The sequence below is a fragment of the Myotis davidii genome, unplaced genomic scaffold (assembly GCF_000327345.1).
Source record: "Myotis davidii unplaced genomic scaffold, ASM32734v1 scaffold149, whole genome shotgun sequence".
Taxonomy (NCBI): Eukaryota; Metazoa; Chordata; class Mammalia; order Chiroptera; family Vespertilionidae; genus Myotis; species Myotis davidii.
Window position 1 is genome coordinate 5,146,155 of NW_006352194.1, and position 11,124 is coordinate 5,157,278.

Below are 11,124 nucleotides of genomic sequence, written 5' to 3' on the forward strand. Positions count from 1 at the left end.
AATGACGGCGAGTGGCATCGGGTGACGGCGCTGCGGTAAGGGAGCCCCCCCCCACCCCCCCGCCTCCCGACACTGGGGAAGGGGCCCACCATGCTTCGGAGGCAGGCGGTGGGCTCTGGGGAGACAGCTTGAAGCACAGACTTCAGGGCAGGACATGGGGGGAAGCACCTACGGGTGAAACCTGGTGGGTGCTAGGAAGCTGGGGGTGCAGGTCTCTTATCTGGGGGGAGGGAAGGACTTTGGGTGCGGACTTCTGGAGTGTGTGGAAATGGGAGGGGCTCTTTGGGTCAGGAAGCTCGGAGGCCTGACCCAGTCCCGCTCCCACAGAGAGGGCCGGAGGGGCTCCATCCAGGTGGACGGTGAGGAGCTGGTCAGCGGCCAGTCCCCAGGCCCGAATGTGGCCGTCAACACCAAGGGCAGCATCTATGTCGGTGAGTCCTGGGCTGGGGTCTCGGTGCCAGAAGGGCTCCTGCAGAGTCCAGCACACGCCCCCTCTCCCCTGGGGCCCCTGGAGCTGACAGGTCCTGTCCTCTCCCCCACAGGCGGAGCCCCCAACGTGGCCACACTGACCGGGGGCAGGTTCTCCTCGGGCATCATGGGCTGTCTCAGGAACCTGGTGCTGCACTCGGCCGGGCCGGGCGCCCTGCCCCCACAGCCCCTGGACCTGCAGCACAACGCCCAGGAGGGGGCCAACACGCGGCCCTGCCCCTCATAGGCAGCTGCCTGCCCACCAGGACTCCTGGGCAGTGCCCCAGCCCCACATCGTCGAGTCTATTATTATTAATATTATTATTATGAATATTTTGTAAGAAACGGAGGCGATGCCACGCTTTGCTGCTACCGCCCTGGGCTGGACTGGAGGGTGGGCATGCCACCCCCCACCCAAACACACCTGGGCAAAGCCGCAGGCTGGGGAACAAGGCAGGCTGGCTGGGAGCAGGTGCCTCAGAGGGACAGGCATGGTGGCTGAGTGGCCTCAGAAGTGCCCCCACGGCAGAGCCAGGCCGCCCGTGTCTGCAGCCCTTGTCCCTACAAGAGCCAACCATGGCGTACAGCCTGGGTCCTCCCCAGCCACTCGGAGCAGAGGGCGTCGCAATGGCCTTTGCCACCCTCCTCTGGGTAGCAAAAGCTCTTTAGTGCCAACTGTGGAGCAAAAGGCAGCTCACCCCTGGACAGGCAGCCCCCACCCCATTAGCCCATGTCCCCGCCCCTCTCCACCTTCACCTCTGCCTGACCAGCTGGTCTGCACCCCCCCACCCAACACCTAGCCCAGGGCCCCCGCCCTCAGGGGCTACAGGGAAACTCCACCCCAGCTCCTACCAGGAGCTGCTGCAGCCCGAGCCCAGCACTGAGAGGGCCACATCCCCCCACTGATCTGGAAGTGAAGGCCCAAGGGATATGGGGGGAGGAGGGTGTTGGTTGGAAAGAGCGAGTGCCTTGGGTGGGGGAAGCCAGGACTCATGACGGAGCGACAGGAAGGGGCCATGGCACCCCTGCCCCATCTGTGGGAACCTGAGGGCCCAGCTGGGGACAAGTGCCCGCCCCACCAGTAGCTCCCCAGATGTTGGGTCAGGACGCCTGGCCTCTGTCCAGAAGGGCCCTCCTGTGGTCTTTGTCTTGATCTTTCTTAATAAACGGTGCTATCCCCGCCAGGGCGGCCCCTGTGTCGTTGACTAGGGCTTCACTGTGGAACGTGAGGGTGCACCAGAGCAGGGCAGGTGAGGCCTGGGGGCGAGTCAGGGAAGCTTCAGGTGAGCGAGGCCCCTGCTCCCTGCCCTGGGCACGGAGGTCCTGCCCTTCACGGATCCAGCAGAGTGCCAGCCACCACACGAGCTATGGGGCTGGTCACCTCCTGTGGCCTTCCCTACAACCCTGGGAGGCAGGGATTGTCCCGTTTTCCAGAGGAGTAGACTGAGTCTCAGAGGGTTACGTGACCTGTCCAAGGTCAGACAGTCCTCTGAGGGGTGGGGAAAGGACCCAGGGTCTGTCCGACCCCAGAGCCCACTGTCTGTCCTCTGAAGCCGCAGCCTCTCTATGCATGGCCTCCCTGACCCTGGAAGGCTGTCCTACTCGGCCGCAGTCCACCAGGGGCCACCTGGCCAGGACCTGTGTGACAGATGGTGCAGCTAAAGCAGAGGCCACGGGCACCAGCCCGCCGGGCCAGCTGGCTGGAGGAGCAGCAGCACCAGAGGAGGCCAGCGCCACCTTCTGTAGCCGGGGACCTGCAGGAGGAAAGCGAGAGTCCACTCAGGTCTCAGCCCGGCCTGCTCCCCCCGTTCCCAACACCTGGAGGAGTCGGGGCAGGTGGTAACATGACCATCTTCCTTCTGCAGCTGCATCCTGTTGTGCAGGGCCCCGGCCCGCTGGGGAACTGCTCCCAGCTGCACTCTGGAGGGAACCTGCTGACCCGAGAGCTGGGGAGACAGTGGGGGGCCTGGAGGTGTCAGCCTCTGTACTCCCCTCCTGGCTGGGCATCAGAGAGGGACCTGAGTGGGAAATAACAGAGCTAACACAGAACTGGGCTCCTAAGGCATGGCTATGTCTCCTTTAGTCCTTTCCAAACCTGTTTGTTACAATTAGTATTTCCATCGTAAGCTAGTAGATCAAGGAAGGGCGGCTAAGTCATTTGCCAGGTCACACAGCTGGAGTGATAGGGGTGGACTCGAACTCATGCAGTCCAGCTCCAGGGCCTGGAGTTTATGAATGGAGCTACTTCTCAGGAAGGAGGATGTGCACACATTCAGTGTTCTCTGTGCACCCAACACCGTGCTCAGTGCTAGGCCCTTTACCTATGGCATTTCACTTAAAGTTTGTAACAACTCTGAAAAGTGAGGTTTATCACCCCATTTCACAGATAAGGAAGCTGAGGCATGGAGGTTCATTCCTCTCATTTGACTCATATTTCTCGAGCATCTACTACTATGCCCTAGGGACTGGGGATACAACAGTGAGCAAAACGGACAAAAATGTCTTCATGGAACTGGCAGTTCAGTGAGAAGACACAAAGGAAATTATGTCAAATGGAGATAAAATTAAGCAGGGAAAAGGGACAGGCATGTTGGCCAGGAGCAGGGCTGCTTTTTTTTTAAAGTTGTGATGTATACCACAATAAACCATTAACCATTTTGTAAGTGTACCATTGAGTGGTGTTAAGCACATTCACATTGCTGTGCAACCATCACCATCACCCATCTCCAGAGCTCTTCATCTTGCAAAACTAAAACTCTGTCCCCATTAGATACTAATTCCCTATTCTCTTCCTCACCCCCCTTCCCCCCACCCCCCGGCCCTTGGCAACCACCATTCTACTTTCAGTCTCTGAATTTGACTACTCTAGGTGTCTCATAGAAGTGGAATCATACAGCATTTATCCTTTTCTGTGTAGCCTATTTCAATTAGCAGAGTGTCTTCAAGGTTTCAGACATGTTGAAATTTCCTTTTTAGGGCTGAATAATATCCCATTGTGTGGCCACATCACATTTTGTTTATCCATTCACCTGTCCATGGACACAGTGTTGCTTTTTTTAAAATTAAGGAGTCAGGAGAGAGCTCGCTAAGAGTGAGGGTTAAGAAGAGACCCGTAGCCCTAGCTGGTTTGGCTCAGTGGATAGAGCGATGGCCTGCGGACTGAAGGGTCCCGGATTCGATTCCAGTCAAGGGCACATGCCTGGATTGTGGGCTTGATTCCCAATGTAGGGCATGCAGGAGGCAGCCGATCAATGATTCTGTCATCGCTGATGTTTCTATCTCTCTCTCCCTTCTCTCTGAAATCAATAAAGAAATATATATACTTAAAAAAGAGTCACACAACAGCTGTGGATCAGGAGTTCAGTTTTGGGCCAAGTTAAGTTTGAGATGCCACCTACACACCCACATGGAGATGAGCAGGGAGGTGGTTATATAACTAGAGTTCAAAGACATTCCAGCTGGTATGCGTTCTGAAGGAGACCACTGAGGGAATGAGTGTGGAGGATGGAAGAGGAGCGGATGTAGGGACTGGGCCTGATGGCACAAAGCACAGAGTGACAGGGAGGTGGCGAGGAACCTGCCAAGGGGACCGAGGAGGGAGTGTGCGGGGACCCGGGAAGCTGGATTCCACTCCGCCAGCTGCTTTTTTGTAGTAAACAACCTGTTTGGCCGTGTATGCCAGCCCTGTTGGGGGCAAGGGCACTTCCAGATTCTCAGGATACTCCTGAGTGACCTGGTCTCCCTGGACTCAGAGGTCATTCCTGGTTATGTCATCACTGACTGTGACTTGGAGCCGTTGAGTCATTTCTCCTCCCTAGGCCCGTTTCCCCATCCGTGAAATGTGTGTCAGACTAGATCAGTGGTTTTCAGAGTAAGTCTTTTTTTAAAAAAATATATTTTATTGCCGGAACCGGTTTGGCTCAGTGGATAGAGCGTCGGCCAGTAGACTGAAGGGTCCTGGGTTCGGTTCCAGTCAAGGGCACATGGCTGGGTGCGGGCTTGGTCCCCAGTGTGGGGTGTGCAGGAGGCAGCCAAAATGGATGATGTTTCTCTCTCATTAATGTTTCTATCTCTCCCTCTCCATCCCTCTCTGAAATCAATAAAAAATTTAAAAAAGAAAGAAAGAAAAAAAGTAAGTCTTGAGAGTCAAAGCCAGGTTCCTCACTGGGACATGGGGCCCGTCCTGTCCACTCAACAGAGCATCTCTCCTTTAATGTCTTGGGCCTCTGGGCTTCTTTAGGAAGAGCTTCCAGCACTAAAATATCATTTGAGCCCGGCCGGTGTGGCTCAGTGGTTGAGCATCAACCTATGAACCAGGAGGTCAGGGTTCAATTCCTGGTCAGGGCACATGCCCGGGTTTCGGGCTCCATCCCCCGGAGGGGATGTGCAGCAGGCAGCCAGTCAATGATTCTCTTTCATCACTGACATGTCTACCTCTCCCTCTCCCTCTCCCTTCCTCTCTGAAGTCAATTTAAAAAAATTTATTTTCTTTAAAAAAATATTTGAAAAAAATAAATAAAAAATAAAAAATATTTGAAAGCAGCTGGATTAGATAATCTCTCACGTCATTCTGGCTCTAGCTTGCTCTGATCCTCAGGTACTCTGTGGGCTGTGTGCACAGTTTTTCTAAAGCGATTCCCCACTACTGTGCTTCCCCTTATTCTCTTCTGCCATGCCCCCGCCTCCGGCCTCCCCACCGAGGCCCTGCCCTGGGGAGGGGGAGCTGGGCCCCAGCTTCCCTCCTAGCTGCTCAGCAGGGCCCAGGCTGCACCCCGTCACTGACCTCTGCAGTTGGCAGGTGGTCAGGAAGCCTGGTCACTGCTGTCGCCACAGTTGTCCATGCCCCAGAGATCGCACACCAGACTCAGGGGGAGGCATGTTATGAGGAACTTGGGCCAGCCCATAGCAAGCAGGATGGGTGGTCCTATAGTGAGAGAATGTGGGAGGTGAGAGGAGGCTGGTTCCATGTGCATGCAGACTCAAGAGTCCTAACTAGGCCCCTCTGCTGATAGAGGAGAGGCGTGTGAACATGAGTGTGAGTTGTGTGGAAGTGTGCAAGGTGGTACTGTGAGTGTATGAGGTGTGTGGTGTGAATTCCATGTGTATGAGGTGTGAGTTGTGTACATGTACAGTGTGAGTGAGTGGGTGTGAGTGTGTGGGAGCGTGTGTGTCTGGTATGGGCAGCCATGGAAGCCAGATTTATGGGGTAAGCTCTTTGAGTCTGGAATGTCCCTTACCGTGACCACGCCCAACGCCGCCACCACTCACCACCTCCTTCCCTCTTAGGACCCAATCCCCTCCATCTTCTAGTGCTCCCAGTGCTCTATTGGTAGCCCAGGGCCGCAGTTACCCTAGCTTGGAGGCCCCGTCCTGGCCAACAGCCCTAACCCACCCAAAAGGAAAGAGGTGATTTCTCCCACGAAGTCCACGCAAGGCTGGCGACCTCTGGTGACCAGGCGTAGGCCGAGGAACTCCCCCGTGGACCTTACCCGGCCCAGGATGGTCAGGGCCTTTGCACTCCCAGCTCCCTCCACTTGGGGTGCTCTTGCTCTATAGCTTTCCATGGCTGGCTTCTTTGGGTCATTCAGGTCTCAAGTCACATGTCACCTCCTCAGACCACACTTCTCAATCTGAATTAGCACTCTCCCTTCCTGTCACTCAATCACATCTCCGCAAATTTATTCTATCAGCACTCACTGGAATTATTTTGCTTATTTTTATCTTGTATGTATTGCCTGTTGGCCCCCACTAAAATTGTATTCCATAACTGTCTTGTTGATCTCTGAACCCCTAGAGAAACTGGACAACCAATGGGTCCGGGCTGCCTGTCACTACTTGAGCCAATTAAGCAGAGACAGGGATGAGTCATATATGAGCATTTATTCCAATACTGCTGGCAACCAGGAGAGCAGCAGGCCATCCACAAAGTCTGCTCTGCACCCCCTCCCCCCCCATAAACCAGCTGCTTATATGGGGTAGGACAAAGGGAATAAGAATGGACATGCATTGCAAATACGTTCTCCCATGAAGCACGCTCTCTTTTCACTTTGTTGCTGGTTTCTTTTGCTGGGCAGAAGCTTTTTATTTTGATGTAGTCCCATTGGTTTATTTTCTCTTTAGTTTCCTTTGCCCCAGGACCGAGGTCGGCAAACTGTGTTTTGCAAGCCACATGCGGCTCTTTGGCCCCTCGAGTGTGGCTCTTCCACAAAATTCCACATGTGGGCGCGCACATACAGTGTGATTGAAACTTCGTGGCCCATGCACAGAAGTCGGTATTTTGTGGAAGAGCCACACTCAAGGGGCCAAAGAGCCGCATGTGGCTCGCGAGCCGCAGTTTGCCGAGCCGCAGTTTGCTGACCACTGCCCTAGGAGATGTATCAGTAAATATATTGCTATATATTTGAGATCTTTGAGATTGTGCTGCCTATAGTTTCTTCTAAGATTTTTATGGTTTCACAACTTACTTTAGGTCTTTTATCTATTTTGAGTTTATTCTTGTGTATGGTAGAAGTTGGTGGTCTAGTTTCATTTTTTTGCATGCACCTTTCCAATTTTCCCAACACCATTTATTTGAAGAGACTGTCTCTACTCCATTGCAGCTCTAGCCTTCTTTGTCAGATATTAATTGAGCATAATGGTTTGGGTCAATTTCTGGGGCCTCTATTCTGTTCTACTGATCTATACGCCTGTTCTTGTGCCAGTACCAAGCTGTTTAGTGTATAGTGGCTTTGTAGTATTACTTGATATCTGGTATTGTGATTCCTCCAACTTTGTTCTTCTTTCTCAAGATTGCTGCAGCTATTCGAGGTCTTTTTTGGTTTCATAAAAATTTTTGGAGTGTTTATTCTAGATCTGTGAAATGTCATTGGTATTTTAGTCAGGATTACATTGAATCTATTATATGGGGTAGGACGATGATATGGGGTTTGCCAATGATATAATCTACGTATCATTTTCCAATGATACATCTGATAAGGGGTTAACTTCCAAGATATATAAGGAGCTCATACAACTTAACAAAAGAAAGACAGTTATCCCAATGAAAAAATGGGCAAAGAGCCTGACTGATGTGCATGGCTCAGTGATTGAGCGTGGACTATAGACCAGGAAGTCACGATTAGATTCCAGGTTAGGGCACATGCCCAGGCTGCAGGCTCAATCCCCAGGAGGGGACGTGCAGGAGTAAGCCAATCAATGAGTCTCTCTCATCATTGATGTTTCTCGCTCTCTCTCTCCCTTCCTTTCTGAAATCAATAGAAATGTTTTTTGGGTTTTTTTTAAAAAGGGGACAAAGGACTTAAATAGATGCTTCTCCAAAGTGGACATACCGAAGGCCAAGAGACATATGAAAAAATGCTCAGTCACTAATCATCTGAGAGATGCAAATTAAAATGACAGTGAAGTATCGCTTCATACCCGTCCTAATGGCTATCATCAACAAATCAACAAAAGACAAGTGTTGGTGAGGGTGTGGAGAAATGGGAACCCTAGTACACTGTTGTTGGGAATGCAGACTGGTGCAAGCCACTGTGGAAAACAAAATGGAGTATCCTCAAAAAATTAAATATGGAACTCCCATTTGACCCCGTAATCCTACTTCTAGGAATATATCCTAAGAAACCAGAAACACCAATCAGAAAGAATGTATATTCACCTCTATGTTCACAGCAGCACAATATACAATAGCTAATATTAGGAAACAGCCCAAGTGCCCCAGTGGGGGGCATGCAGGAGGCAGCTGATCAATGCTTCTCTCTCTTTATTTATTTGGTTTTCTATCTCTCCATCTCCCTTCCTCTCTGAAATCAATAAAAATATATTTAAAAAAAAAAAAGAAAAAAAAAAAGAAGGAACTCTTACTATTTGCAACAGCATGAATGGACCTGGAGAGTATTATGCTAAGGGAAATAAGCCAGTCAAAGAAAGGCAAGTATCACAAGTATCTCATTCATATGTAGAATCTAATGAACAAATTAAACTGATGAACAAAATAGATCCAGAGACATAGAACAATGGAACAGACTGAGGAATTTCAAAGGGGAGGTGGGGAAGGGGAGGCAGGTGCGGTAAGATTAACTGGGAAATTTATCTGCAGAGCCCAAGGACACAGACAATAGTGTGGTGAGGCCTGGGAGGGGTGGGTGCTGGGTGCTGGGGTCAATGGGGAAACAACAACAAAAATCCCAAAGGGGACATCTGTAATTCTATCAACAATAAAGATAAGTTAAAAAATAAAAGAATGGCCGAAACCGGTTTGGCTCAGTGGATAGAGCGTTGGCCTGCGGACTCAAAGATCCCAGGTTCGATTCCGGTCAAGGGCATGTACCTGGGTTGCGGGCACATCCCCAGTAGGAGATGTGCAGGAGGCAGTTGATCGATGTTTCTCTCTCATCGATGTTTCTAACTCTCTATCCTTCTCCCTTCCTCTCTGTAAAAAATCAATAAAATATATTAAAAAAAAGAAGCAACCAATGAATGCATACATAAGTGAAATAACAAAACATTAGCGCGCTCTCTCTCTCTAAAATTAATCAATAAATAAAATAAAGATGTATGGACAGCATTTAAAAAAATAAATAAATAAAAGAATGGGTATTACAGGCCTGGGGAAGTAGGCAAAAGGAATAAAAATGGGTATAATGATTACAGATTATAGGCAATTCGGACTGGGACTAGACTCTATTATTCGGGTAACAGGGTTGTTAATCTTTCTATGATAATAGGCAGTTCTTGAATGAGAATGGACCACATTCCAAGGTTGACTCCCAGGGGCAAGTCAACTCCCAGGCCCCAGGGGCTAGGTTGACTCCCAGGTCCCAGGGCATACAACTAACTCCCAGGCAGGTTAGAATGTGCTTTCTTTACTCAGAACAAAGCAATCATGGTTAACAGAGCATGATTAATATTTACTAGCTCCCAACAGTGTCTGGCACAGAGCAGTTATCCAGTAAATAAGAATAAGTGTGTGGCCCTAGCCGGTTGGCTTAGTGGATAGAGCTGTGACATTGTGATTTATAAGAAATATATATTTGGTCTTCCTCCATTCCTACCACAAAACTCCTAAAACCCTTCAAGTTTCTGAAGCGATTAGAGAATTTGCAAAGAATTATAAATATATTAGGTCATTTGGAAATCAGATGGGCTCAGCCCCAAAATAGCACTAGCCAAAGGTGTCTTTTGCTATTCAGAACAAATCCCTTTCATAAATATATTTTTGATTTCAGAGAGAGGGAGAGAAGCATCAGTGATGAGAATCATTGATCAGCCGCCTCCTGCACGCCCCTTACTGGGAAAGGAACCTGGGCATGTGCCCCGGCCAGGAATTGAGCTGTGACCTCCTGGTTCACAGGTCAAACCTCACCCACTGAGCCACACTGGCCGGGCTCATAACAAGCCCCTTTCAATCACAGGAGTTTATGTGAATGGGTTGACTTCAGGAAAGCCCCTTAGGTAACCTGAGAATGTGGGAGCTGGTTGCTAGAAGAACCAACCATAGTTAGAGGACTGGAACCTTCAGGGAGGGGAGAGAAAGGGGCTAGAAACTGAGTCCAATCACCAATGGCCAATGATTTAATCAATTAAGCCTGTGTAATGAAACCCCAAAACCCAAAGGACAGGGTTCTGAGAGCTTCCTGGTTGGTAAGCTGTGGAGGTGCTGGGTGATCCTTTTATAATAAATTGATAATCAATAGTTAAAATGTTTCCGAGTTCTGTGAGCCACTCTAGCAAATTAATTTAACCCAAGTGTGTGGGGAGGGGTTGTGGGAACCTCCAAATTACAAGCAATTGGTCAAAAGCACAAGTGAGAACCTGGACTTGCAACTGATATCTGAAGGGTGTGTGCGAGCGCAGTCTTATTAGCCTGAATCCCTAACCTGCGTGATCTGATGCCGTCTCCAGGTAGGTAGTGTCTGAGTTAAATTGTAGGACACCCACGTGGTATCATAGAATTGCTTGATGAGTGGAAAACTCACAGAAGTGTAAGAGTGGAGTACTGAGAATACAGGAGACACATAGGAATGAGCTTTTCCTTTACACCATCCTTTAGATGAGAAAACCAATAGAAGAGGAGGGGGTGGCCAAGATTGCGGAGCAGCCACTGAGGAAAGTGGAAGACCAGGAGGGACGCTGCTCAGAAACGGGGAAGGACATGTCTGGATAGCGAGAGGTCATCTGTGCTGGTGACTACAGAGCTGAGGACAAAGAGGCCACTGGCTGGTAGCAGGGAAATCATGGGAGCCTCCTTGATAAAAGCAGCTAGAGAGGAGTGCTGAGGCCACAGGCCAGATTGGAGTAGGTGGGACAGTGAATAGATGAGGAAGTCAACAGAATATAGACCTGTACTGTCCTCTACTGTAGCTACTCACCATGAGGCTATTGAGCACTTGAATGTGGGGCGTCTGAATTGAGAAGACCTGTAAGTGTAAAACACACACCAGATTTCCAAAGGGCGGTGTGAAAAAGAGAAGGTAGAATATTTCATTAACATAGTGAAAATACTGATTTCATATAGAAATGTAAACATTTGATAGATTGGGTAAAATTCAATATATTATAAATCGAAATCATCCTCTACCTTCTAAACCTGCACCTTCTGTCATTTCTTTTAAATGTTTGGAAACGACTGTATTTAAAATATATAATATATATATATAT

At 49.7% G+C, this 11,124-nt stretch overlaps 1 protein-coding gene across 1 annotated transcript in view; it reads left to right on the plus strand.

Annotated features, from left to right (window-relative positions):
- HSPG2 (heparan sulfate proteoglycan 2) overlaps positions 1 to 3,128 on the plus strand; it is a 110,871-nt gene extending 107,743 nt beyond the window's left edge. The window contains 1 exon segment of the mRNA XM_006777662.2: positions 732 to 3,128. The gene's annotated coding sequence lies outside the window, so the exon portion shown is untranslated.
- Positions 3,129 to 11,124: the final 7,996 nt, after the last annotated feature.